The sequence below is a fragment of the Macaca nemestrina genome, chromosome 2 (genome assembly GCF_043159975.1).
Source record: "Macaca nemestrina isolate mMacNem1 chromosome 2, mMacNem.hap1, whole genome shotgun sequence".
Taxonomy (NCBI): domain Eukaryota; kingdom Metazoa; phylum Chordata; class Mammalia; order Primates; family Cercopithecidae; genus Macaca; species Macaca nemestrina.
This window is the reverse complement of record NC_092126.1, coordinates 158385671-158412963: the sequence shown is the minus strand read 5'-3', so window position 1 is coordinate 158412963 and position 27293 is coordinate 158385671. Positions and strand designations below refer to the sequence as shown.

The 27293-nt window shown below is 44.0% G+C and overlaps 1 long non-coding RNA gene across 8 annotated transcripts in view; it reads left to right on the top strand.

The window, feature by feature from the left end:
- The window catches only part of LOC105470247 (uncharacterized), a 97083-nt gene that overhangs the window by 14256 nt on the left and 55534 nt on the right, over window positions 1-27293 (top strand). For 2 of the 8 annotated variants that reach the window (XR_011620302.1, XR_011620303.1), the window contains exon 4: window positions 19669-19769. The exons of 2 other annotated variants lie outside the window; for them this stretch is intronic. This is a non-coding gene — a long non-coding RNA (uncharacterized lncRNA). Of the gene's footprint in view, window positions 1-852; window positions 982-1980; window positions 2158-19668; window positions 19770-20583; window positions 20814-27293 lie in introns of those variants that run through there. 4 more of the 8 variants (XR_011620301.1, XR_011620305.1, XR_980397.2 and 1 more) reach the window with 4 other exon arrangements.

The window sequence follows — 27293 nt, the reverse complement described above, 5'->3', positions numbered from 1 at the left end:
CCAGGCCAGGGCGAGACTCCAGAGGGCTGGAGATAGCTTCTATCTGATGGACACAAGGCCCTCAGGGAAATTAAAATCCTCTCCACCTTGAATCCTGTCCCAGGATCTTGGTGAAATTTCGGGTGAGCCTCTCTGCCCTCAGCAAAGAAGGGTCGTAGGAACAAATGACCTGCATCATCCTAGGGTTTCATTGGTTTCACATCGTGGCCTTTGGGCCTCTGGGGTGGTGGCAGTGTCCCAGCTGTGGGGGTGCAATGCGCAGTTCTGGGCCCACAGTTTGCAGTAGTTCTGTTCCTTGATTGTATCTGTATGCTGAACAAGCATGCCTTGTGATGAAATAAAAAACTATCTCTTGCCTCCCATTACCCCCCTCCTTTTTTTTTTTTTTTTTTGAGACAGAGTGTCACTCTGTTCCCCAGGCTGGAGTGCAGTGGTGCAATCTCAGCTCACTGCAGCCACTGCAGCCTCCACCTCCTGGGTTCAAGCGATTTTCCTGCCTCAGTCTCCCGAGTAGCTGGAAGTACAGGCACATGCCACTGTGCCCAGCTAATTTTCGTATTTCTAGTAGAGACAGTGTTTCACCATGTTGGCCAGGCTGGTCTTGAACTCCTGCCCTCAAGTGATCTGCCCACCTTGGCCTCCCAAAGTGCTGGGATTACAGGCGTGAGTCACCATCCCTCGTCTCCCACTACCCTTTTGAACCTGAGGCAGGGTGGGAAGCGTTTCTTCTGCTACAGAATGAAAGCGCAGCAGGCTCCGTTTCAGGTCATCGAGAGGCTTTCAGTCACTTTAAGTCAGAAAGACAGTCTCAATTCAATATAAGTAACTCTTGAGTCTTCATGTGAAGGAAAGGTTTCTCCCTGTCTTGCTGCAGACACTTGTAGTTGATGCTGCTGTCTCTGAGAAAGGGGTGACAATCGGCTTCTTCCTCCAATCCAGTCTCCTCCTCTCTCCTTCCATAGCGCTGTTTGCATCATCACCAGGTGAGGGAAAGGGCAGGAAAGGAGGTAAGGGGCTGGGCACATGCCACTTGGCCAGCTGGCTTTGCACTCTCTGGGTTGGCAGAGAATTCAAACTGACTTTCTGTTTGGATGCTTTGTAGATTGCTCAGAGACTCCCGTCCCTGGGATCTTTCTTCCACAATTCCTTGGCCAGGGTGGTGTGTCTGTTTCTGAATGGTTTCTTGTGACATCTTTACTCCCAGCGTCTTGCTACTTGGGCCTCAAAGGTTCGCTCTTCAGCTTGGCTCACTTTGTTTTTTTAAAAGACAGGATCTCACTTTATTGCCCAGGCCGGAGTGCAGTGGCATGATTAATATCTCACTGTAGCCTAAAATTTTTTGGCTCAAGTGATTCTCATGCCTCAGCTTCCTGAATAGCTGGAACTATAGGTGTGTGCCACCACATCCGGCTAATTTTTTGATTTTCTAGAGACAGAGTCTTGCAATGCTGCTGAGGCTGGTCTCAAATGCCTGGCCTCAAGCAATCCTCCCACCTCAGCCTCCCAAAGTGCTGGGATTATAGGTGTGAGCCACCAGACCCGGCCTTTGCCCACTTTTTGACCCATGAGAAATATTCACACTACCCTTTTGTTAAATCAAGTTTACCCTAAAGCTGCCTCCTTACATATTTTAAATTCAGCCTAAAGGTTTCTCTGTACATAATGAACTATAACCTAAATGAAGGTGTAAACAGAATGTATTCTACTCTTGTGCCAATCACCCAGTTTTGGCCATCAAAGGGGGCCAACTGTTCAAACTGTGTTCAAATAAGGCAAATGTCAAGTTGTAACCAATTGGGCTGTTTCCATACCTCAGTACAGAATGTAACTTTCCTTTTTTCTGTCCCAAAATCTTCTTCCACCACATCGCTGTGGTGGAGTCTCTCTGAGTCTAGCTCGAGAGGCTGCCCGATTCGCAAATTGCTCTTTGCTCAATTAAATCTGTTAAATTTAATTTAGCCAAGGATTTTCCTTTAACAGATGGTGTCAGAAGTGGGATCTGATGTAGAGCTTCCAGCAACCCCTAAGAGCACTGAGTGACCAAGCGAGGTACCCCCTGGGCCCACTATGTCCATTGCTCTCTCTCACGGCAACTGGGGATCGTGGTAAGTTCTCCCTCAGATTCAGAAGCTCCATGAACTTGTGCTTTGAGCTCTCTGAGTTTGTTTGAGAAAATTTCTGATCCAAACTGGGTTTGGAAGTCATGACAGAAATTGGACTGGGTCTAGGATTGAATCGGATCTGATCAATAACTGGCTTGGATCCAGTTAGAGGCCTTTTATAGACTTCTGACTGGGTCAGAAAGAAACTGGTAGTGAGTGCCAATACTGCAGGTGGCGTAAACTTCAGCTTTTGGAAATTCTTGGGGATTTTTGTGTTCTACCCCCTCTGTTTCTTCCTTCTTGCATGCTTAGGTTAGGAAAAATCACTGGAAAAGTTGGTCGAGAGGATCTGAGAGCCAAAGTCAATATTTTAGGTAAAAACTGGATCCTTAATTTTTGAAGAATTGAGTACCTTCCAGTTTATACATGCATAAGTATTAGGCCAGGAAAGCAACAAAGGCTTAGGAAATGATGAAATCTTACTAAAGATAAGTTACAGTAGAACATTCCAAATAAACAATACTGGGCCAGGAGTGGTGGCTCAGGCTGTAATCCCAGCACTTTTGGAAGGATAGCTTGAGTCGAGGAGTTCGAGACCAACCTGGCAACATAGTGAGACCCCATCTCTCTAGAAAACAAAAACAAAGAAACAAATGAACAATACTGCACTGGAAGAAGTGCGTTTGAAAATGAGGTCTTCCAAAGTTGTCTCATCTAGGGGTACTTACTGATATGCAGAAGCTACTATAGAGTTTTTTTCTTTTCTTTTTTTTTTTGAGACAGAGTATCTCACTCCGTTGCCTAGGCTGGAGTGCAGTGGCATGACCTTGGCTCACTGAAACCTCTCCCTCCAGGGTTCAAGAGATTCTCCTGCCTCAGCCTCCAGAGTAGCTGGGATTACAAGGCATGCCCCACCACGCCTGGCTAATTTTTTTACTTTTAGTAGAGATGGGGTTTTGTTATGTTGGCCAGGCTGGTCTCGAACTTCTGACCTCAAGTGATCTGCCTGCCTTGGCCTCCCAAAGTGCTGGGATTATAGGCATAAGCCACCACGCCCAGCCAAAAAACTTCTAAAGAGATTTTAATATTTGTATTTAAAGACTCTTTATAAAAGGCAAATAAAAGCTTAAACAACTAACTGATAAGAAAAATTAAATCCGCTAATCTGTTAGCTTAGTTACCATCCCACCTCAAAGGTGAAAAAAATCTAATCTAGATAAAGTGTTTATAAGAGGCAAGGCTTCTTTTTCAGATTTATTCACACTGAGTCCACATATAGAGAATGCTTTTTTTTTTTTTGCCTCATTCCTTAAAGGGTTTCACCCTGAACTCAGTAAATTTTAGCTAAAAAACAGTGACTAAATTAAAAAGAACACTTATTGAACTAAAATCCACCATTCTGGGCCGGGGGCGGTGGCTCACACCTGTAATCCCAGCACTTTCAGAGGCCGAGGCAGGCAGATCACATGAGGTCAGGAGTTCAAGACCAGCCTGGCCAACATAGTGAAACCCTATCTCTATTATTCTCTACTACTATTACGTAAATTAGCTGGTGTGGCGGCACACACCTGTAATCCCAGCAACTCAGGTGGCTGAGGCACGAGAATTGCTTGAACCCAGGAGGTGGAGGCTGCAGTGAGCGGAGATGGCGCCACTGTGATCCAGCCTGGGTGACTGACAAAGCGTGACTGTCTCAAAAAACTAAACTAAACTAAACTAAACTAAACTAAACTAAACTAAACTAAACTAAAATACATCTTTCTGGAATTTAACTGGTTATTTTGAAACCGTTTTGTAAAAGAAAATTACATCTATTAAGGAAATCTCAATTTTTGAAGATGTCTGCCTATGTACATTAGAAACTCTTACCACTGTTTTAAGTTTACATTGGAAGTCATACGTTTGTATAAGGTGCTTTTGTGGCCATCTTGTCTGGATTGAACTTTTACATGAGCACTGTGTTTTTCCTTGGTTTAAGCAAATAATGATATAATATTTAGTCCTAAAATCTTAGCTCTGTGCTTATGAAATATAATTTTTTTTTGTTTTACCTGAGTTGTCTCTTTAGAAATGCAAACTTTTTGCCTGGTTAATAATTGCTTAGGGCAATGAAACAGATAATTGGAAGACTGATAGTCTGAATGGGGAAAAGAAAAGCTATTTAAAAGCCAGCAAATAAAAAAAGCTAGCTTTATGACAGCTCTAAGACTGTTTCTGTGTGTTTGTGTGTCTAGATGTGTTATGTATATGTGATAATATCTGGTAAATAATGATAGTTTTTAAATTGTTGGTAAAATAAAAATGGCTTCAAAATGATCATTAAATATAATTAGATGCTTGATTTGACTGTGAGCTTATGTTTTTGGTTTAGAGCGAGCCTCTACCTTCACGAGTCTGGATAGGGGGCCATGCTGAGGTCTGGAGGGGTGCTCTCAGTGCCTGGACCAGCAGCTACAAGGCAGAAGCAAGTCCAATATGCCCCTTCTTCCCTGCCTCCCCTGCACGCCTATTGGCTATTTTGGGAGAGGTTGGATCCCTTAGGTATAGTAGCTGGACGTGATGCCTAATGCCTGTAATCCCAGCAGGCTGAGACAGGCAGATCACTCAAGGTCAGGAGTTCAAGGTCCTGTGTTCAAGCGATTGTCTTGCCTCAGCCTCCTGAGTAGCTGGGATTACAGACGCGCTCTACCACGCCTGGCTAATTTTTGTATTTTTAGTAGAGACAGGATTTCAATGTGTTGGCCAGGCTGGTCTGAAACTTCTGACCTCAGGTAATCCACCCACCTCGGTCTCCAAAAGTGCTGGGATTACAGGTGTGAGCCATCATGCCCAGCCCAGGTTACTAAGTGTTAAAACTGTAGTTAATATATGTAACTAACACTACTAGATATGAGAGAAACAATTCTGTATACAGAGTTTATAAGCAAAAGCAAGATATGCTTTGATGAGAAAAGTTATGAAGGCATAAAAATATGTGTTTGTTAAAAAAATTTTGTCTAGTTTGGAGTTACTTAAAGGTTTCAAATTAAAGCAGTGAAAAATAGATAAAACTAAATAAATATAGGAAGTTGGGGGAAAATATAAAACATAAAATATTTATAAAAATCTTGTATGGTAGGCTGGGCGCAGTGGCTCACGCCTATAATCCCAGCACTTTGGGAGGCTGAGATGGGCGGATCACAAGGTCAGGAGATCGAGACCATCCTGGCTAACGTGGTGAAACCCTGTCTCTACTAAAAATATAAAAAATTAGCCGGGCGTGGTGGCAGGTGCCTGTAGTCCCAGCTACTTAGGAGGCTGAGGCAGGAAAATGGCATGAACCTAGGAGGCAGAACTTGCAGTGAGCCAAGATCACGCCACTGCACTCCAGCCTGGGCGACAGAGTGAGACGCCATCTCAAAAAAATAAAAAATAAAAAATAAAAATCTTGTATGGTTAAAAGACTATAGATTTGATAAATTTATTTGTATGGTTGTATTAAAATTAGCTTTAGTATTGATAATTCACTAATATAAAAGTAAAATTTTGTTTTCTCTTTTGAACAAAAATTTCATGTAGTATTAATAAGACACAGTAAAATATTTTTGTTCATCCTTTGAGTAAACTGCAAAAAGAATAAAGAGAGAGAAGAGAGAAGAAGATTCTGTCTCATACTGTCTTTCTCAGGTCTTTTGGTTGTTTGGAAAACTGAGTCTACTGTATCTAAGACTACAGGTTTTGGGTTTTTTTAAAAATCTTTTAATTATCACTTTGGCTAAATAAATGACTATTATTTCACAGTGACCCATGATGCTGTTTTGGTCAAATGTTTTAAACTTTTGACATATTTAATAGGCTTCTCAAAATCAAGTGTCAGCTTCAAAATTAAGTCTTTTTTGACCTCTAACTTTGGGATGCTACAGAAGTTGCCCAAAGCATCCAAAAGAAAGATACAAAGGATTATTTTATATATTAAATTACATGGGAAGCATTGTCAAATAAGAAATGATGTTTAAAAAAAAGATGTTTAATCTTCTTCAAGTTATATTTAAATGAATATGTTATTAATATCTGTTCCAAAATTATATGGGATTTCTAAAATTCTAATATGTCTGGGTATATGCTATCAGCCATAATTATGGTCATTATGTTAAGTTTTTGTAGGCCACAGATATAACCAAATTTTCTTGTCAATTGTGTCTTTAACTATGACCATTTAAAGTCATTTCCACAATTAACTGCTTAATTAAACTTCAGAAGCATGCAAAAATCCTAGGGTATTGAGTTTTTTGTTTTGTTTTGTTTTGTTTTTGAGACAGGGTCTTGCTCTGTTGCCTAGGCTAGAGTGCAGCAGCATGATCTTGGCTCACTGCAACCTCAGCCTCCCAAGTAGCTGGGACTATAGGTGTGAGCCGCCACACCTGGGAAAAGTTTGTATTTTTTAGTAGAGACTGGATTTCACCATGTTGGCTAGGCTGGTCTCAAACTTCTGGCCTCAAGTGATCTGCCCGCCTTGGCCTCAAAAAATGCTGGGATTACAGGCATGAGCCATGGTGCCTGGCCAAGTATTGAGTCTTTAAGGAGGTTCATGAAAGGATGGAAAGGATTGTAAAAAGAACTCTTGAATACAGGTTTCTGATAACTTTAGATCATATCATTTGTACTGGGTAAGAATTCCCAGAACTCTTAATAAAGAGAGTAACTGGTTCATGAAGCTGCCAAACCAAGCAGGACAAAAATTAATTGAATACCAAGAAAATACTTTGCCAGATTTTCACACAAAGCCAGTTCACAAATTATTTAGATATACAATTTGAATGAACTCCATGGTCCAGGTGAAATTACCTATGATAACCCACCAGTTATCAGTGCTATGTACCTAAATTGGAAAAATAACTGGTAATTAAGAGGACATAAATACAATGTTAAGTATGGACTCATGGAGACTCTGGATGGCTTCCTTGTCCTTCCTGAGTCCTTAAAGCTTTCATTATTAAAAGCTCTGCATTTTGTGACTCATCATGGAAGAGAAAAAACGATCCAAATTAAAAATACAGATATTGGTGTGGTGACTGTTCCAAATTGCTAAAAAAGGCCAGGCACAGTGGCTCACACCTGTAATCCCAACAATTTGGAAGGCCAAAGAGGGAGTATCATAGGCCCAGGAGTTCGAGGCCAGCCTGGGCAACGTAGTGAGACCCTGTCTCTATAAAAAATAAACAATAAATACATTCCAAAAGTAGTTTATGACCAATATTTGGTTTGTCAAACCCACATTCCTGGGGAGACAATCAAGATGTTATAACAGCAGCTCATTATGCCAAAGTGTATTTTTACCATGTAGAGAGGGCTTTTCATGGTCCTCTGACTGAGGACAATCAACTTCTTCACAATATAGGACCTGAAGATGGGTTCAGGTTCTGAGAACATCAGAAAAAAACTGCCCTTGCCATCCACACTGCAGCAAAACTTCAGGACCTTGAACCTTGGATTCATTATCTCACAACTCAGAAAGGCCCTTCTACACTCAGGAAAGTTTCTCCCCAGAAGAAGACAGCATCCTTGACTCGGACAGCTTTTTCCCAAGATCATGAATCAAGACTTCTCTACTATCATCAGACTCTTATCTGTCCATTTTTTCCTTTGCTTTGCCTCTGTGAACAGTAGAAGTGAAAAGGTAGTCTGTTGTGTACACTCATGGGGTATACTTTTATTTGTGAAGGATTTTGCAGCCAGCCTTATACATGCACAACCTTATGCCTTGATAGATGGAAGATGAAGGCCCAAAGTATACAGAAATTTTAATGGTACATTTGTTGCCTCATCATCAGTCAGAAACAGAACATTGATCCACTCTTCCTAACCTACACCATGGGTTAAAGAGGACATTGCCAGGAGGTCTTTGTTTTTCTAGATGGGCATCATTTGTTACGTCTCTTTTTTTCCATAATTTGGAGTATATGAAGCAATGATAAGAAATTTACCCTTCATGATAGGCTCTATAGCAGGTTCTAATGGAAAGGCTATTGTATTAGTACAATAGAATTGCTACAAAGAACTACCTGAGAAGGGGTAATTTATAAAGAAAAGAGGTTTAGTTGGCTCACGGTTCCACAGGCTGTACAGGAAACATGGCTGGGAGACCTTAGGAAACTTATGATCATGGCGGAAGGGGAAGAGGAAGGAGGCACATCTTACATGGCCAGAGCTGGAGGAAGAGAGAGAAGGGGGAGGTGCCATACACTTTTAAACAACCAGATCTCATGAGAACTCATTCATTATCATGAGAACAGCAAGGGTGAAGTCTGCCCCCATGATCTAACCACCTCCTGCCAGGTCCTTCCTCCATCACTGGGGATTAGAATTCAAACATGAGATCTGGACAGGGACACAAATCCAAACCATATCAGCTATGGTTACACATCAGACTTTGTTTTTTGTTTTTTTGAGACAGAGTCTCACTCTTGTCACCCAGGCTGGAGTGCAATGGTGTGATCTCAGCTCACTGCAACCTCTACTTGCCAGGTTCAAACAATCCTTGTGCCTCAGCCTCCCGAGTAGCTGGGACTACAGGCATGTGCCACCATGTCGGGCTAATTTTTGTATTTTTAGTGCAGACAGGGTTTCACCATGTTGGCCAGGCTGATCTCAAACTCCTTGGCTTCAAGTGATCCGCCTGTCTTGGCCTCCCAAAGTGCTGGATTACAGGTGTGAGCCACCACATGGCCAGACTTTAAATTTTCTTGTGTGTACCCCTGAACTTAAAATAAACATTAAAAAAATTCTCTTGTGAAAGTTATCCTAAGTAATAGAATTGTTCTAGATTACTTACTGGCCAAGCAGAGTAGTATCTGTGCCATTACTGGCACTTCTTGTTGCCCATGGAGAAATAAATCAGGTATTACAGAGATTCAGTTGCAGGGGATTAATGAACAGGCTGCTTGGTTAAAGTGAGTAGACTCTTTAGCTCATTCTTTGATCTATTTTATTTTAATTGGTTTGGTTCATGGGAACCTTGGCTAGGGAGCATACTCTAAACTCTTGGTATTATCCTCCTGACTATATTCTCTCAAAAGTTTTAAATGTTTGCATGCAGCCATTTCTAGAATGTCAAGTGCTCTCTTTTCAACTGGAATGACAAGAGCTGAAAGAACTGTGTGACTATGAGGGCACTGTAACCTACAAATGATATGCTGAGACCAGAAACCCAGAATGACTGGTCACAGAGTGGTGCTAAGGCCCTAAGTTTTGCTCACACTCTCACCTAAGTGAGAACATGACCAAAAGCAGGGAAATTTTTTTTTTTTTTTTTTTTTTTTTTTTTGAGACGGAATCTCGCTCTGTCGCCCAGGCTGGAGTGCAGTGGCGCGATCTCGGCTCACTGCAAGCTCCGCCTCCTGGGTTTACGCCATTCTCCTGCCTCAGCCTCCTGAGTAGCTGGGACTACAGGCGCCCGCCACCGCGCCTGGCTAATTTTTTGTATTTTTAGTAGAGACGGGGTTTCACCGTGGTCTCGATCTCCTGACCTTGTGATCCGCCCGCCTCGGCCTCCCAAAGTGCTGGGATTACAGGCGTGAGCCACCGCGCCCGGCCAAAGCAGGGAAATTTTAAACAAAATTATGGGAGGCCATTGTTTTGGACTAAGCTCATGCACTGGGCCCCATCAGACCAGATCAAACCAAAATGGAGTCACTCATGCTAAATGTGACATAATCAGACTAAGACTTTAAGGAAACATGATAGCTCCTAGAACAGACCAGATTTTGTTTTTCTCCGGTAAACAGGACATTCCAGCACAAGGAGGTACCCCCTACTCTGACTCTTACAAAAAATAGCCTGAAGTCCTTGTTCCCACCTTATAAAACCCACTGTTCTACTAATTCCCAGTAGGTTTCAAAACCAAGTAAGTACAGTTACGTTAGTGATAGTGACATCAATGACTTAAGTTTTGATCACCCTCTCCCAATTGACAGGATGACCAAAAAGGAAGAATTGTTAAATCAAGTTTAGCCTAAAATTGCCTCCTTACATTTTTTTAAGTTCAGCCTAAAGGTTTCTCTGGACATAGTGAACTATAATCTAAATGAAGGCGTAAGCAGACTGTAGTCTACTCTTGTGCCGATCACCAAGTTTTGGCCAATCAAAGGGGGCCAACTGTTCAAACCATGTTCAAATAAGGCAAATGCCAAGCTGTAACCAATCCAGCTATTTCTGTACGTCCCATCTGTTTTCTGTATGTAACTTTCCTTTTTCTGTACAGAAATCTTCTTCCACCACGTGGTTGCAGTGGAGTCTCTCTGAGCCTACTCTGGCTCAGGGACTGCCTGATTCGTAAATCATTCTTTGCTCAATTACATTCTGTTAAATTTAATTTGGATAAGGATTTTCTTTTAACACTGTTCCAATGAAATGAAGTGAAATCTGAGATGATCCTAAGATACCAGCAAGCTTTTGGCTGTCCTACAAAGCTTAAGTCAGCTCATCTGTCTGTCATACTCTGGAGAAGGGAATCAGGCCCCAGGCTCCTGTATACCCCCTCAACACCAGAGGCCTCCTGGTGTGATCGTGTGATCATTGTCTCCAAAGACAGCCACCATCAGTTCCTCCCTCTGTTACATGCATAACACCCAGCTATCCAGAAGTGGAGTCTATAACATCCCCCCTTGAATCTGAGCTAGCCTGTGGCTGCTTAACCAACAGCATTGGTGGAAGTGACTCCGCGCCACTTCTAACCTTTAAGAGCGTTGACCTCAAGGAAGAGGCTGACGCACAAAATATAATGTTTTAAAGAGTGTATTTGAGCCAAGATGAGAACAGCTGCCTGGAAGACTCAGACCCAAGACACCGTGGAGCTGAGCTCTGTTCGACCTTTGTTACAAGCAGGCTTTTAAAGGCAAAAAAGGGTGACAAGGAGTGGGCTGATACAAAGCTGCTTGTCAGGAATTCTCATTGGTTTACAGAAATAAGATTGATTGGTGTTTGGACATACATGGTTAAACTATAGAGTATGAGTAATGGTGTCCATTGTGCCACATTGTTAGATTAATTTATAGCTACTTTTAGGCCAGGCATGGTGGCTCACGCCTGTACTCCCAACACTTTGGGAAGCCAAAGTGGGTGGATCACCTGAAGTCAGGAGTTCGAGACCTGCCTGGCCAACATGGCAAAACCCCATCTCTACTAAAAATACAAAAATTAGCCAGGTGTGGTGGCACATGCCTGTGATCCCAGATACTCAGGAGGCTGAGACAGGAGAATCACTTGAACCTGGGAGACGGAGGTTGCAGTGAGCCAAGGTCATACCACTGCACACCAGGCTGGGCAATAGAGTGAGACTCCCTCTCAAAAAAAAAAAAAAAAAAAAAAAAGAAAGAAAGAAAGAAAGAAAGAAAAGAAAAGAAAAGAAAAAAAGAAATTTATAACTACTTCTGGTGACAGGCAGTCTAGAGCCCACACTACAAGCAGCTTAGCTCAAGGGGGATGTGGGATACAATGGCTGCCTCATTCCTATGCCTCTCTGGGCCTGACAATTTAGAGGAGGCTCACATTCCCCAGATTAAAAGTTTATTTTCATTCTCAGGAGGGTTGGCAGCTTCCTGCTTCTCCCAATTGGAAGCCAGCCTCCATGTTGTGAGGAAGCCCAGGCAGCTACATGCGGAAGGGCCAAGCCCCTTAGCCAACAATCCCAGCCAACCTTCCAGCCATCAGCCAGCACCAAATGTGAGGGAGCCATTGTGGAGCCCACACCATGTGGAGCAGGGACAAATTGTCCCCACTGAACCCAATTGTAAAATTGTGAGCAAATCAATAATTGTTTTTTTTTTTCTTTTTCTTTTTTTCTTTTTTTGAGATGGAGTCTCCCTCTGTTGCCCAGGCTGCAGTGCAATGGTGTAACCTCGGCTCACTGCAACCTTTGCCTCCTGGGTTCAAGCGATTCTTGTGTCTCAGCCTCCCAAGTAGCTGGGACTACAGGTGCCTGCCACCACGCCTGGATAATTTTTGTATCTTTAGTAGAGATGGGGTTTTACCATGTTGGTCAGGCTGGTCTCAAACTCTTGACCTCAGGTGATCCTCCTGCTGCCTCGGCCTCCCAAAGTGCTGGGATTACAGGTGTGAGCCACTGCACCTGGCCAATAATTATTGTTTTAAGGCACTAATTTTTGTAGTTGTGTGTGTGTGTGTGTGTGTGTGTGTGTGTGTATGTGTGTTTGTTTTTGCAGCAACAGGTAACTGAAACACTTGGTAAGCTCCGCAAGTCGCCCCATATGAGAAATAAAATTCCAAGCCCCACCAACTGAATGAACCATCTCTTGGCCAAGGGAACCCCAGAGAAACTTTGGAATTTGAGTTCCCTGCCCTGGCAGGATGGGAGGTTGAACACGCCTTGTTATACCCCCTTCCCCACTAACCGCCTATTGGCTTTCTTCCCTAAGGGCTAAACGGAAGCCAGCCCTTTCAAAAGATTCCATCAATTCTTTTCTGGTTTTTCTAGAGGAAAGAAAAAAAAAAGGCTCAACCGCCCGACACTACCCCTCCTTTTCTGCTTAATAAGGGACCCCCAACCTGGCCAGTCTACAGAGGACATGCACAGAGGGTTTTTGTGTCCTCTGCTTCACCTTTTCATATCAGAGCACCATAAACTCCACCTCAGGTCATGCTAAGTCTGCCATTTTTTGTACAAGGGATGCATGAGGGGGCATGAAGCTCAATTGAATATGCATACATTTCTCCTTTCATAAATATTCATGATTCCTCCTATAGCTTATTGAATATGTAGATTTAGCCACCTTGGTCAGCATAAATCCCTGTCTTATTGTTCCCACCCTCAAAGTGTGTTTCCAGCTTCTGGTTGGAGGCTACATTTCCCAGCCTCTCAACATGTCCACCCTGCAGGCTGCAACACTTTATGAGAAATGAAATTCTCCTTTCCAAATTTATGAACCTCCATTCTTCAGTTGACACATGGAAGCCTTTCCCACTAGGTTTTAGGCACAGTAGATAGCACCTCCCTTCCTTCCCACTAGGGGGAATGGGGGATTCAGTATGGCCACAGATCTCTCCAAGGAAATCTCTTTGCAAGGCATTCTCCCTCTTCACAAACTACTGCCTTTTTCTATCCCTGATCTGCCTGAAAACTACAAAAGATGTAGAACTGGTTCTTTAAATTTTCTTTTTAAAATTTAAGGTGTATTGGCTGGGCATGGTGGCTCATGCCTGTAATCCCAGCACTTTGGGATGTCAAGGCGGGAGGATCACTTGAGCCCAAGAGTTTTAGACCAGACTGGGCAACATAGCGAGACCTCATCTCTATTTATTTTTTTTAAAAAAGTAGGATGTATGGGAACTCTGTTTCACAATCACTTAAATGTCATATCTTTCACATTAGTCCTCAGTTAAATCTGAAGCCCCAAGAACCTCATGTTCAGATCCCATGACACTGAGTCCAGGATTGGCTAGACATCAGGCAGAAGACGTATTGCACGGAGCAATAATTTTTCAAATTTTTTTCAATACTGAAAAATCCTGGCAGAATTTTATTTGAAGGCTTAAACTAGCTAGAGGCTATGCCCCAGTTGAAGAGACCTGGGGCCTCTTTCCTGCCTTCCATAGTGAGCCCTAAAATGACGTAAATTGCCTTTGGTTCTGCAGAACGCGATTTGAACACCACCAGTGTAAGGCAAAGAACCTGGCTTTGGAGCAGATGGACCACTCTGACCTCAGTGTCTTCATCTGTAAAATGTGGAGGATGATAATAAATAATTATACCTACTTCACAGATAGTTAGGAGAGTTCAATGAAATGAAGAGCATGAGTGAATCTGTGCTGAGCTGTATTCCACAAATGTGTGCTCTCTCTCCTTTCATTTTGACTCATGTTTCGAGTCAACAGCAACACTGACTTTCCTGCCTGGGCTCAGTGGACAGCCTGCACTGTATCCCCAGGCCTCTGCAGAATGGCATTAGCTCAGACAACTTCAAGCTCCTCTTCTGGAGAGGCCTCAGACCATCCCACGGCCTACCATAGGAATCTGAAACGAGATTCCCAGTAAAAAAAGGGTTGCCAACCCCTCACACTCCTTGCCCACAGGCTGAAAGGCTAAGGTGGATCAAGATCACAAAAATGCTGGGATGAACCCAGGCCCTTTTGGCAGTCTCACACTACAACCCAGGGAGTTCCTCCTGAGAAAGTTAGAATACGGGGTGGTCCTAGGAGAAGAGAAAATGTCAGGCAGCAATTTCACATGAATAACCAAAAGGAAACTGTTGAAATAGCTGCAGAAGCTAGAAACTGATAAAACACTGAAAACCAGCTGGCTAAGACTGACTGGACCCAACATGGCACTGGATTTGACCTAGATTTCTCCTAGAACCTCATCTGCTCATTAACATACAAATCAGACACCCACTAGTGCCATGACTGTTCCCGGAACATCCATATTTAGTATAAAAATGGGTAGCACCATAGTTCCAAGAAATCTCCACCTTTTTCCAGGAATTTTCATGAATATTCCACCCTTTATTAAAGAAACCCATAAAGGTAGAAACCCCAAACCTCCTAGTGTGACCCTTTTGAGTCTGCCCACATTCCCCTTTCTTGAGTGTGTGCCTTCACTTTGCAATATATCTCTGTATTTTCACTATTTTCTGACTCATCCTTGAATTTCTTCTCGTGATGGTATCAACAGCCCAGATACTAGCTGGGGGTGAGATCCCACCAGCGTTTGGGAACCTCTCCCAGCCCTCTGGTTATTGCTCCCTTGCAATCACTGTGGAATGATGCTAAATGCTGTACATTCACTATTTTATTTAACCTCAAAACAACTCCCAGAGGGTTGATACTGTCACAGATCAGTGACTATCGGGGCTGGTGGTATGGGCAGTAAGAAGAATTTACCAAGTCAGTTGTAGGTAAAGAAAGGCAGATTTATTAGAGAAAGTATGAAAATACGTTGCAAGAAAGCAATGAGCAAGTTAGCAAGAGAGGAGCTGACTACAAGGAGATAAAGGCTTGCTGGAGACTTTATAGGATGGTGCTTGTGCTGTGTGCTGAACCGGGCTGTGCAGTGCTGATAACACCAATGTTGCAGTGAGCTAACCTGCAGGTGTCTGGTGACAGTTGGGTGCAGCAAGATTGTGAGTTATCTGCACAGGAGGACTATGTGTCCTGGACCATGAAGAAAGGCAGACTCATAGCTTACCTGCTTTTTCTTTTTGCTTTCCCCTGATCCCACCAGCCTGACTCCTTTTCCCTAATTAGGGCTCTACAGATACCCTTTTTTACAAGCTACCCCTTTTTACAAGTTAGAAAACTGAGGTTCAGAGAGGTTAACTCAGCAATTTCCAAGGTTGGCTGACCATCAGAATAACTGGGGAGCTCTTCAAATGCACATTCCAGCGGGGCGCGGTGGCTCACGCCTGTAATCCCAGCACTTTGGGAGGCCTAGGCGGGAGGATCACGAGGTCAGGAGATCGAGACCATCCTGGCTAACACGGTGAAACCCCATCTCTACTAAAAATACAAAAAATTAGCTGGGCGTGGTGGCAGGTGCCTGTAGTCCCAGCTACTTGGGAGGCTGAGGCAGGAGAATGGCGTGAACCCGGGAGACGGAGCTTGCAGTGAGCTGAGATCTTGCTACTGCACTCCAGCCTGGGTGACTGAGCGAGACTCGGTCTCGGGGGAAAAAAAAAAAAAAAAAAGCACATTCCTAGGCCCCACCCGCAGACCAACAGAACCAGACCTTAGTTCTGTAGGCTCCAAGGTCACACACCTCTCCAGTGGGAAGACAGGGCTGGGACTGGGATGAGACAGGTGAGGCCCTCGCTGTCGGGTGCCCGTCTGTCTGTGTGACCCAGAGAGCACGGGCCTCCTTCCAGTCTGCACCCTTGGTCTCACCCAAGACCCGCTCAAAGCGAAGCCAGTATTGGGATTACAGATCTGTCTGCAGAAAGTCCACACCCTTAGCCACAAAACTATTATTATTATTAATACTACAGCCCCAGGATGCCTTAGGGCAGAGATTCTCAAACTGCAGCCTGCATCCAAATCACCTGGAGTGCTTGTTAAAACGCAGGGCGGTAGGCCCCACCCCGTTTCTGAGTCAGCAGGTCTGGTTGGGGATGAGCATTTACCTTTCTAACAAGATCCCAGGTGGAGCAGATTCTGCAGGCCCGGTACCACACTTGAAGTGCCACACTTGGAGATTCACCGCCTGAAGGTGGAAGGAGCTGGCACCTCAAGCAACAGCTCCCTTCTCTAGATTTCTTCTGTTAGAGTCTAGGATGAAATGCTCTGGGCAGCTGGATTGCCTGACCCTGCAACCCTGAGACACTCCAAGTCGTAGTAAATTCCCTCATTGCTCACCTGCACCCAGGCATCTTGATGCAGGTATTCTACGCTGCTCCCCGTTCCAATAAGGAAGGAGTATCCTAGGAAAGGGTCTAAGATTTTCCGGCAGGGAGGGGTCAGGCCTTAGCAAGGTCATCACTGATCGGGTCTCTGGCTTCTGATCCCTCTGTTGGCCGCACCATCTGCATGGGGGCTTCTGGGATGGCGTTGTTGAGTTCATGTTGGTCTTTGTGCTTTTTGTAGCCCCACATTTACACAGCTGTCTGGGAAAAGGAGAACCTGGTCTAAAAGTTGCTAGGGGTGCTCCCTCCGTGAGTGATCATCCTGAGAGGAGTTGCAGACATTTGCGTTAATTAGTTAATTTAATTTTATGTGCACCTAGTTAGTGCTCTAAAAGAGAATCTACAAACTAATGGCAGCTCACATGCAAATGAGTGAAATTCACAGCCCCCACACTTCATGGTTTTGGTTTTCATTTTTAAACAGCCCTACAGCCCATGGGCCAGCACTGGGTATTTCCTTGTAATCCTCAAAGAAGTATTTCTGATTCATTGAGCGCCTAATTGCACAGCTCATAAGGGAAGTTCCTTCTAAAATGAAAACCCAGCATCCCGCGGGCATCGGCCCTCACTCATTTCCGCCCGTTACCAATTGCAGACTCACTCAGCTGCCAGAACCACTCTCCTCAGCACCCTGATTTACCCACCTGTCTGACCCCTGACCCCTGACCCCTGCCCCTTCTCCCAATGTTCCTATTTAAATCTGGGCCCACTATGGTGGGGGAAAGTGCTCTAAAGTGGGTGTCAGGACATGTGGTTTCACCTGCTAACCAGCTGCATGCATTTGGCAAAGTTACCTTTCCTCTCTCAGGCTTCAGTTTTCTCATCCAAATACCTATGAGGGTAACAGGAGGGTGGTTTCTCCTCAGCAAATGGGAGGCCCTCTGGGAAGAGGAATCAGGACAGGAAATGAGACAGCCCTTGGGACAGGAGAGGAAGGACCTGCTCTGGGGCTTTGGGAATTGGACTTGGAAGTGCTGGGAGGGCAGGAAGCAGCTCTGGACTGGGGTGAGCTGGTCCTGGTTAGTTAGAAGAGAGACTTGTGGCATCACTGAGTCGCCATTTTAGTTTTTGCTGGCAACTGTGGTGAGGGACAGCCTCTCACTTCAAGGCGATGCCAACAGTTCTTGGAGCTCCTTCTCCTGAATCATGGGGAGAGTTCTTGGAGCTCCTTCTCCTGAATCATGGGGAGAGTTCTTGGAGCTCCTTCTCCTGAATCATGGGGAGAACTGGCCCAAGCTGGCCGGAGCCTGGCTTGTGACCCACAGTGTGTGCATGAGTTCAAGGAGCTCAGTCTCCAAAACTCTGTGGCCACGGAGCCCAGGCTAAATCTAGGCTAAATATAACCGGGCAGAGGAGTCCTTGTACCCGTTTTGAGCCCCAAGAAACCACTGTGGCATGAGAGGCAGGCCTCAGTAGCCTGGAAGCTTCCTGCAGAGACAAGGTCCCTGCCCTCAAGACAGTTCCCAAGTGGCCATGGTTCACCATTGGCCAACCGCTTGTTGGCCGCAGCCATGACAAAGAGTGGCCTTTTAGGCCTCTTTGTTTCTTCTCAGGGAGGTGAAGTAACCATGACTAGGAAGCACCCGGGGTCCCTAGACTGGCGATGGGAGGAGTTCCAGGGAGGATTTTTTTTTTAATAGAGACCACTCCTTGTAAAAAGGACATTTTAAATAATTAGTATGTTGGGAACACGGAGCCACTTCTCTAGACCTTAAAAAATAATTTGTTATTTTCATTCACGTGGGTAAAGCAAGACATTTGGTTATTTAAGAGAGCTAGCCTATGATCTTATGGAACCACCATCAACAACATCCCATGATTCTGTGAGATGTCCCAGATCCCTTACTCAACTGAACAATAGCCAACGCTATTTACCCAGCACATACCTACCAGGCACACTTGACATGCATTATTGTCATTACTGTATCTAATATAACAGTTCTTTCTTTTTTCTTTTTTTTTTTTTTTTTAAGACAGGGTCTTGCTCTGTCACCCAGGCTGGAGTGCAGTGACACAATTCTAGCACACTGCAACCTCCACTTCCCGGGTTCAAGTGATTCTCCTGCCTCAGCCTCCAGAGTAGCTGGGACTACAGGCATGCACCACCACACTCAGCTAATTTTTTGTATTTTTAGTAGAGATAGGGTTTCACCGTATTGGCCAGGCTGGTCTCAAACTCCTGACCTCAAGTGATCCGCCTGCCTCGGCTTCCCAAAGTGCTGGGATTACAAGTGTGAGTCACCGCACCTGGCCAATTGTATCTAATATAATATATCTGCAAAGCAGGTGCTATCTACACTTTGCCCTGAAGAATCTGAGGCTCAGCAAAGGTAAGTAACTGACAAGTCATGTAACTTGTAAGAGGTGGAGCCAGGAGTCCAACCAGGCCTGAATGTGACTTCAGAATCCCCTGATTCGCAGCCTAGAGCCTCACTCCTGTCTACTCTTCCAGGACCAGCCCCATCTGGAGGTCCCTAACTCTGGTGCCAGTCAGGAGCTCACCTTTGTGCATAGTGCAGAGTGACCCTCCCTTCAGTGTGAGGACAGGGCACTGGCAGGCAGTCGACTCGTGCCTGGGACACTGCTGGGGGAGGGCTGGAGTAAAACATTGGTCCATCCAGGCAGAACCAAAACAAGGTAGGATGTTTTAAAAGTCCTTTTACATTGCTGGGCATGGTGGCTCACATCTGTAATCCCAGCGCTTTGGGAGGCCGAAGGAAGAGGACTGCTTGAATTCAAGTCCAGCCTGGGCAATATAGTGAAATCCCACCTCTACAAAAAAATAAACAAAACTAGCCAGGTGTGGTGGTGCATGCCTGTAGTCCCAGCTACTCGGGAAGCTGAGGCGGAAGGATGACTTGAGCCCAGGAGGTGGAGGCTGCAGTGAGCTATGATCCTGCTACCACACCCTAGCCTGGGTGACAGAGTGAGACCCTGTCTCAAAAAAAGAGAGAGAAAAAAAAGGCCTTTTCATATTCCAATTCTATTGAAATACAATACCTACAACATGGTGAAACAATTTGAAATATGTTCAAATGGTTTAAAAAAGATGCTGCCCAGCAAGAGGGGAAAATGGACAAGCGAAGCACCAGTGTTTGTACAGGAACGCTAAAAAAAGGAAAGGAGAAGAGTTTAAAAAATAAAACCTTTTTTTTTTTTTTTTTTTTTTTTTTCTAAAGTGGGGCAGAAAAATCTCAAAATGTGATTGGGAGATTGAAGAAAATAAAGAGGCCCGTCCTTCCTCCCAAGCTGGAGAGGCTGAAGGGTGCCTGGGTAGACGGTGAGTCTGAGATTCTCTCCAGAACCAGGAATGCCTGCCTATGCCCCCTAGAAGGGTGTATTCAAATCTCCTGGAGGCCATTCACTGTCCACCAACATCCCACTCTCTAAATTCCTTGCCTCAAATTCTGATACGCTTTCCCAGTTGAAGGTCCTCCTATAGCTTTGATTACTGCTAGGAGTGTGCTAGTGCAGAGGGCAGAGGCAGCAAAAAATGGGCAGAAAATCAGGGAGAATTGCCCAAGTGTGAGTGACTTAGAAAAAGAGATTTTCCCCTGAGGAATTACATTGATGAAATCTAGGCTTGAAAGGTCCAAGTTCAAAGGTCTGCTTACTTTATTATCGTTTTACCCAGAGGAATGTGCCTGTTAGGTTAATATTTATTTTATTGAATAATCTAGTTTTAGTTACTGTCAATAAAAGTCAGTGCTACTTTTTGTAGGAAAAAAAAAAAGGCAGTTTATTGGCTAATTTCAGATCTCAGACAGGTTGTTCCTGGGCCCGTTGGCTCTACCGCCACCTGGTGGTAGATTCCTGTAGAGCAGGGTTGGCCATTTGGGTTCCGAGCCAGAACCCAAGTCTGAAAGGTTGGAATCCTGATCTGCTCACCCAGGAGCAGGGTGACCAGTTGGACAGACTTCCTCTCTCCCTGAATTTCAATTCCCATATCTTAAAATAGAGACCATAATGTCTACTTTTGGAATTTGTCGTAACAATCAAATGAGTTAACATATATATAGTGCCTAATGCACGGTAAATGTTTAATAAACTATTAACTATTAACCTCATTGAAAAAGAACTTGATATCCCCATAGGCTTGCTTCCAGTGTTTTGCCATGGAGTTCTGTTCTCACCATTTCCATAACTGACTGGAGCAAAGCTACAGAAGACACGGCCCCTGCATCATGGCTGACACTCTTGCTGATCAGAGGCTGGGAGAGACTGACAGTTTGGAGGGACGGGCCCAATCTAACGGATGAAATTTTAAGAGGAATAATGCAAGTTCCAAATGACACATAATGTCTGCCAAGTGCACACATATTGGGTGAGGGACCAAAAAAAAAAAAAAAAAAAAAAAAAAAGACCACGTCAAAAACTGAGGGATTTTGGGAACAGATAGCTCAACAGGAGCCAATTGGGTGACACAGGCCCAAAAATTCTAATTGCATCAACAGCCATGAAGGAACAACATATATGAAAAGTCTTGCCGGGTGCGGTGGCTCAAGCCTGTAATCCCAGCACTTTGGGAGGCCGAGACGGGTGGATCACGAGGTCAGGAGATCGAGACCATCCTGGCTAACACGGTGAAATCCCGTCTCTACTAAAAAATACAAAAAACTAGCCGGGCGAGGTGGCGGGTGCCTGTAGTCCCAGCTACTCAGGAGGCTGAGGCAGGAGAATGGCCCGAACCCGGGAGGCGGAACTTGCAGTGAGCTGAGATCTGGCCACTGCACTCCAGCCTGGGAGACACAGCGAGACTCTGTCTCAAAAAAAAAAGAAAAGTCTTTAAAATGTTCATACACCCTAACCTTGTAATTCCACTACAAGGAATCTACCCAGAGGAGGAAATCATCAGAAACAATTGCATACAAAGATGCTCACTTCAGTGTGGTTTATAAAAATAAAAAATTAGAAAAAATAAATGTCCAATAATAGACAAAAAGTTAAATTGTGGTTTATCCAAGCAGTCCTTTAAATTTTTCAAAGGAAAATGTACATGAAATAAGTTCAGGGGGGTGGTGAGAATTGGGCTCTCATTAGAAATAGAGGAAACATTGATAAAAGGCACAATTAGATAAGATATAACAAAAGCCTATATGCATCTAATAAGATAGCTTCAAAATTTATAATGCAAAAATTGACAACACTAAAAGGAGAAATGGACAGGTCCAACTTTAGGAGACTTTAATACACCTCTCCCAGTAATTTATAGATCAAGTCAACAATAACAACAACAAAAAAAGTCAGGAGACTGATTTGAGTAATAACTCCGTTTACTGCACTACCTCAGTCTCAGTGAATTGATTTTGTCTGTGCACTTATCAGGCAATTGCAATAATTTGTTAGAATGACTCACAAACCCAGGGAATACTTACTTATTATTCCTGATTTATTACAAAGGAAAATTTAAAGGATACCAATAAACAGCCAGATGGAAGAGATGTGAGAAATAAAAATAAAATCCTAAGTACCTCCAACAACAACGATGACAAAAAATCAGTAAGAAAAAAAGAGGGTGGGCATGGTGGCTCATGCCTGTAATCCCAGCACTTTGGGAGGCTGAGATGGGTGGATCACCTGAGGTCAAGAGTTCGAGACCAGCCTGGCCAACATGGAGAAACCCCATCTCTACTAAAAATACAAAAATTAGCTGGAGGTGATAGCGGGCACCTGTAATCCCAGCTACTCAGGAGGATGAGGCAAGAGAATCGCTTGAACCCTGGAGGCGGAGGTTGCAGTTAGCTGAGATTGCGCTACTGTACTCCAGCCTGGGCAACAGAGTGAGACTCAGTCTCAAAAAATAAAATTTAAAAAAGATTTGAACAACAGAATTTAGAAGTTTAACATGAGGGCCCTGCATAGTACACTGCACCCTACAGCTGGAGAATACATGTTCTTTTCAAACACATCTGGGATGTCTGGGCACAGTGGCTCAGACCTGTAATCCCAGCACTTTGTGAGGCTGAGGTGGGCAGATTGAGCCCAGGAGTTCCATACCAGCCTGAGCAACATAGGGAGACCTCCATCTCTACAAAAAATTAAAATATGAACCAGGTGTGGTGGTGTGAGCCTGTAGTCCTAGCTACGAAGGAGGCTGGGCTAAGGTGGGAGGATCACTTGAGCCTGGGAGGTCGAGGCTACAGAGAGCCAAGATCACACCACTGCACTCCAGACTGGGCGACTGAGCAAGACCCTGTCTCTAAAACAACAAAAACACATATAGGAGATTTACAAAACTTAACTACACACACACACACACACACACACACACACACACACACACACACACATAAACGCAAACCAACTATTTCAGTATATGGGGCTAAATTCTAAGGGGAAGTACAGGGAGTTCTGGGAGTCCGAGGCTCTTTGATCAGAGGCTCAGGGAAGATCTCCCAGAGAGGGTTATGACTGGGCTGAGTTTGTGAAGAAAAGTTATCCGGGTAAAGGAGGTGGGGCTGGAGGCTGAGCGATCTCAGGCAGGGCAGACAGCAGCCTGAGGACCCCTAGGCAAACAGAAGTGAGTTTAGGGAACTGCAGATCCCTTCCCAGAATTCACCTCTTGCTTCCAGGCGGGGGCCCTGACATGCATCTGCAGGGGCCCCACTAAAAGCTATCGGTCAGTTTCCATCTCTAACAGGAGATGGAGGTCTTCAGTGACCACCCCGCCGGGGCATGTCCCCCAGGAAGGAACATGAGCTGGGCCCGAAAAGGAGCTGCTCAGAGCTCCAGTGTCAGGCAGGCTTGGGGAGCTCCCTGCAGGTGGGCAGGACGCAGGACTCCTGAGGCCCCACCACCTCCTAAGGAAGCCCCTTCCCCATCCTCCGCTACTCCTAAAAAGCCTGGAGGGCCTCCCTGTGGACTGGCTCAAGCAACAGGGATTCCCAGCCCTGGCCCCGCCCACACTTACATAGTTTCTCTGGGGCTCAGGCCATCTGTTAACACAGCTATCACTGGCTTCCTGCTCACCATGGCAAGGTGTCACACACGTGAGCTCAGGTCTAGGAAAGAACTCTAGAGGGGTTTGCAACACTACCTGTCCAAAGTCCCTGAGTAAGTGAAATGCAGTGTTTAGCCCAAACCATCATTTTAGCTAAGTGCCTTCCTGTGTCCTCCCCAAGAACCACTCTCAGTGTATCCTCTCACCTGGTATGGGGTCTCATTTTACCCTCTTTTCAAACCTCCTTCCTGACTACTGAGCAGACAGGGAGATGTGAGAGCCAGGGAGACTTGGGCAAGCCACACAGGCCCATTAGCTCAGCAGCTGTGGAGAGAGAAGCCATAAAGGAGTCCTGTCTGGAAATCAGAAACCTGAACGGACTGGCTGTGTGGCCAGGAGCAAGTCACTTCCCCTCTCTGCTCCTCAGTTTCTTCCTTTTAAAATAACGGGAAATCATCTCTAAGCTTATTTCTAGCTGAAGATTCTGGGATCTTATTTAAAGAATTGGGTCTATTTCAAAAGTCAACTTAGTTTATTTTGAGGTGGGGGACAGGGTCTCCCTATGTTGCCCTGGTTGGTCTCAAACTCCTGGGCTCGAGGGGTCCTCTGCCTCAGCCAGCTTCGGGGAATTCTTAATTGGAGGATATTGTCCCTTTTGTTGCTTTTCTGGGGCTGTTGCAAGGTGGAAAGAAACAGAGGTGGGCATCCCTGTGCCGCTGCTGAGCCATGACTAGGAATTCGACTTCGCAAAGGAGCTGTGTGCAGTGGCTCACACCTGTAGTCCCAGCACTTTGGGAGGCTGAGGCAGGAGGATAGCTTGAGCCCAGGAGTTCAAGACCAGCCTGGGCAATGTGGCAAGACCCTGTATCTACTAAAAATAAAAAAAATTATCTGGGTTTGGTGGCACGTGCCTGTAGTCCCAGCTCCTAGGGAGGCTGAGGTGGGAGGATTGCCTGAGCCCAGGAGGCAGAGGCTGCGGTGAGCCAAAATTGCACTGCTGTACTCCAGCCTGGTGACAGAGGGAGACCCTGTCTCAAAAAACAACCAACCAACCAACCCGAAACACCCAAATGATGATGCAGTGAGTATCTCAGTGCTCGAATGACAGCATATCTGTAGGTTACAGTTGATGGGAATTCTTTAAAATAAAGTTTCATATCTTATTTTAGGGTAAGTAATCTCCCAAATAGCTGAGACTACAGGAGTGTACCACCCAGCCTGGCTAATTGTTTAAAATTTTTTAGAGAGATAGTGTCTTACTATGTTGCCCAGACTGGTCACAAACTCCTGGGCTCAAGCAATCCTCCTGCCTTAGCCTCCCAAAGTGCTGGAATTATAGGCACAAGCCACCATACCTGGCCATCATCTGCGATAGCCCCAAACTGGAAATCACTGTCATTTCCATTACTACAAGGCAAATGAAATGAATTATGGTCTGCCAAAAAGAGACTTGGGTATCTGTACTGACATGGGCTGATCTTCAAGATATGTGAAGTGTGTACTGTATTCCCCCATTTGTGTGTGCTGTTGGGGAAGGTGTACATGTATGTATACGATAGGTAATTTCTGGAAGGATGCACAGGAAACTGATAACAGTGGTTTCCTCTTGGGAGAAAACAGGAGGCTGAGGGGCAGGGAATGAGCAGAAAGACACAACTTTTCACTTCCAGGCCTTTAGCACCATTTGAATTTTTGTTTTTCCATCTCCATATATTAACTTGAAAATTTTTCTTCGAGTAATAAAGCGATTATAGCAATTGACTTTAAATGTAAAAACCACTTTGCATTCTGAGATAAACTCTATTTGGTCATAATGCATATTGCTGGATTAAGTAGCTAATAGTTCAGTGATTTTGCATCTATGTTCATGATGTATTTAGGTAGTCACGTTCTTTTCTTGAAATGTCTTTGGCCAGTTTTGGTATTGTAGCAATACTGTCCTCATAAAAAGAGGTGGGAGGCAAGTGTTCCCTTTTTCTTTAATTTTCTGAAAGTTTGCATAGAATTGGAGCTTCTTCTTTCTTAAATGTTTGATAGAACTCACAAATAAAGCAATCTGGACCCAAAGTTTTCTTTGGAGATTTTTTTTTTCTTTTTTTGAGATGGGGTCTCACGTTGTTACCCAGGCTGAACTCAAACTCGTTGTTACCCAGGCTGAACTCAAACTCCTGGGCTCAAGTGATCCTCCTGTCTTAGCCTCTCAAGTAGCTGGGCCTGTAGAAAGATTTTTTTTTCTTTTAATAACACATTTCTTTGATATAGGGCTACTCAGGTTTTCTGTTTCATCTTGTGTACATTTTAGTAAGTTCTATTTCTCAAGGAATGTGTTGATTTCATCTATTGGTTTAAAGTTGTTCATAATATTTCCTTATTGTCCTTTTTTGTTTTGTTTTTGTTTTTTTGAGACCGAGTTTTGCTCTTGTTGCCCAGGCTGCAGTGCAATGGCACGATCTCAGCTCACCACAACCTCCGCCTCCCAGGTGCAAGCGATTCTCCTGCCTCAGCCTCCCGAGTAGCTAGGATTATAGGCATGTGCCACCACATACAGCTAATTTTTGTATTTGCAGTAGAGACGGGGTTTCTCCATGTTGGTCAGGCTGGTCTTGAACTCCCAATCTCAGGTGATCCGCCTGCCTAAGCCTCCCAAAGTGCTGGGATTACAGGCATGAACCACAGCACCTGGCCCTTATTATCCTTTTAATGTCTGTAAGACCTATGATAATATCTCCTATTTTGTTACTGATAGGGATGATTTGTGTTTTATCTTTTTTTCTTACAGTTTTGCTAGGGGTTTATTAATCTCCTCAAAGAATCAACTGTGGCTTTGTTAAATGTTTTTGTTCACCTGTTTTCAATGTCTAATTTTGCTTCTATCTTTGGTATTTCCTTTCTCCTTACTTGTTTTTCCTCTAGCTACTTTCTTTCAAATATATAGATATTTAAAGCTATTAATATATCATTTAGGAAGCAATTACAACCTACTAATTTAGCCTTTTATTATTTTATTTCTCTGGGTTACTCAATCTTGAAATATATTTCTAATTCTCTTTTTAGAGAAAACCTTATTTATTTATTTATTTTTTTAAGGCTACATTGGCAAGAATTTAGAGAAAACTTTCTAGGAGAATCAGAAAATACTACCCATGGTGGGTGGAAGGGAGTATACATAAAAATCTAGAGAATGATTGTAAGGATAGAAAAATCCTAATATTCCTGTTCTTTTTCATTCTATTCTAAGCTGTATTTATTCTAAAGATACTTGAATTTTAGGAATCCTCAGTTCCTTTTTGAATACTATGTTGTAATTACCAGTGACTCATTCATCTATACTCAAGTTTTTGGATATAAGTGAAGGTTAACTATTACTCCAGTTAATTTAATGCTTTATACCATACCAACCACATCACTAATACACTGTCAAGATGCAATCTTCCTTTGTTACTAATTACATTAACTTGATAAGTCACTTTTCTTTAGGTATTGCTTATATTACCTTTTAATATTTCTCTTTGATGAACTAGTTTTCCCATCTTTTTAATAATTCATTTTAATTTCTGATTTTTAAATACTGAAAAGGGTTATAACAAAGGTTATTTTCTTTATACTTAGTCTGGATAGTACAAAAAAAATTCCATAATAAAATTCTTTTTTTTTTAAAGGAATGATTGTGCTATAAAATGGAGCAATTTTCTTTTTCCTTTTTCTCACTCTGTTGCCCAGGCTGGAATGTAGTGGCACAATCTTGGCTCACTGCAACCTCTGCCTCCCGGGTTCAAGCGATTCCCCTGCCTCAGCCTCCCGAGTAACTGGGATTATAGGTGCCTGCCACCACGCCCAGCTAATTTTTATATTTTTAGGAGAGTA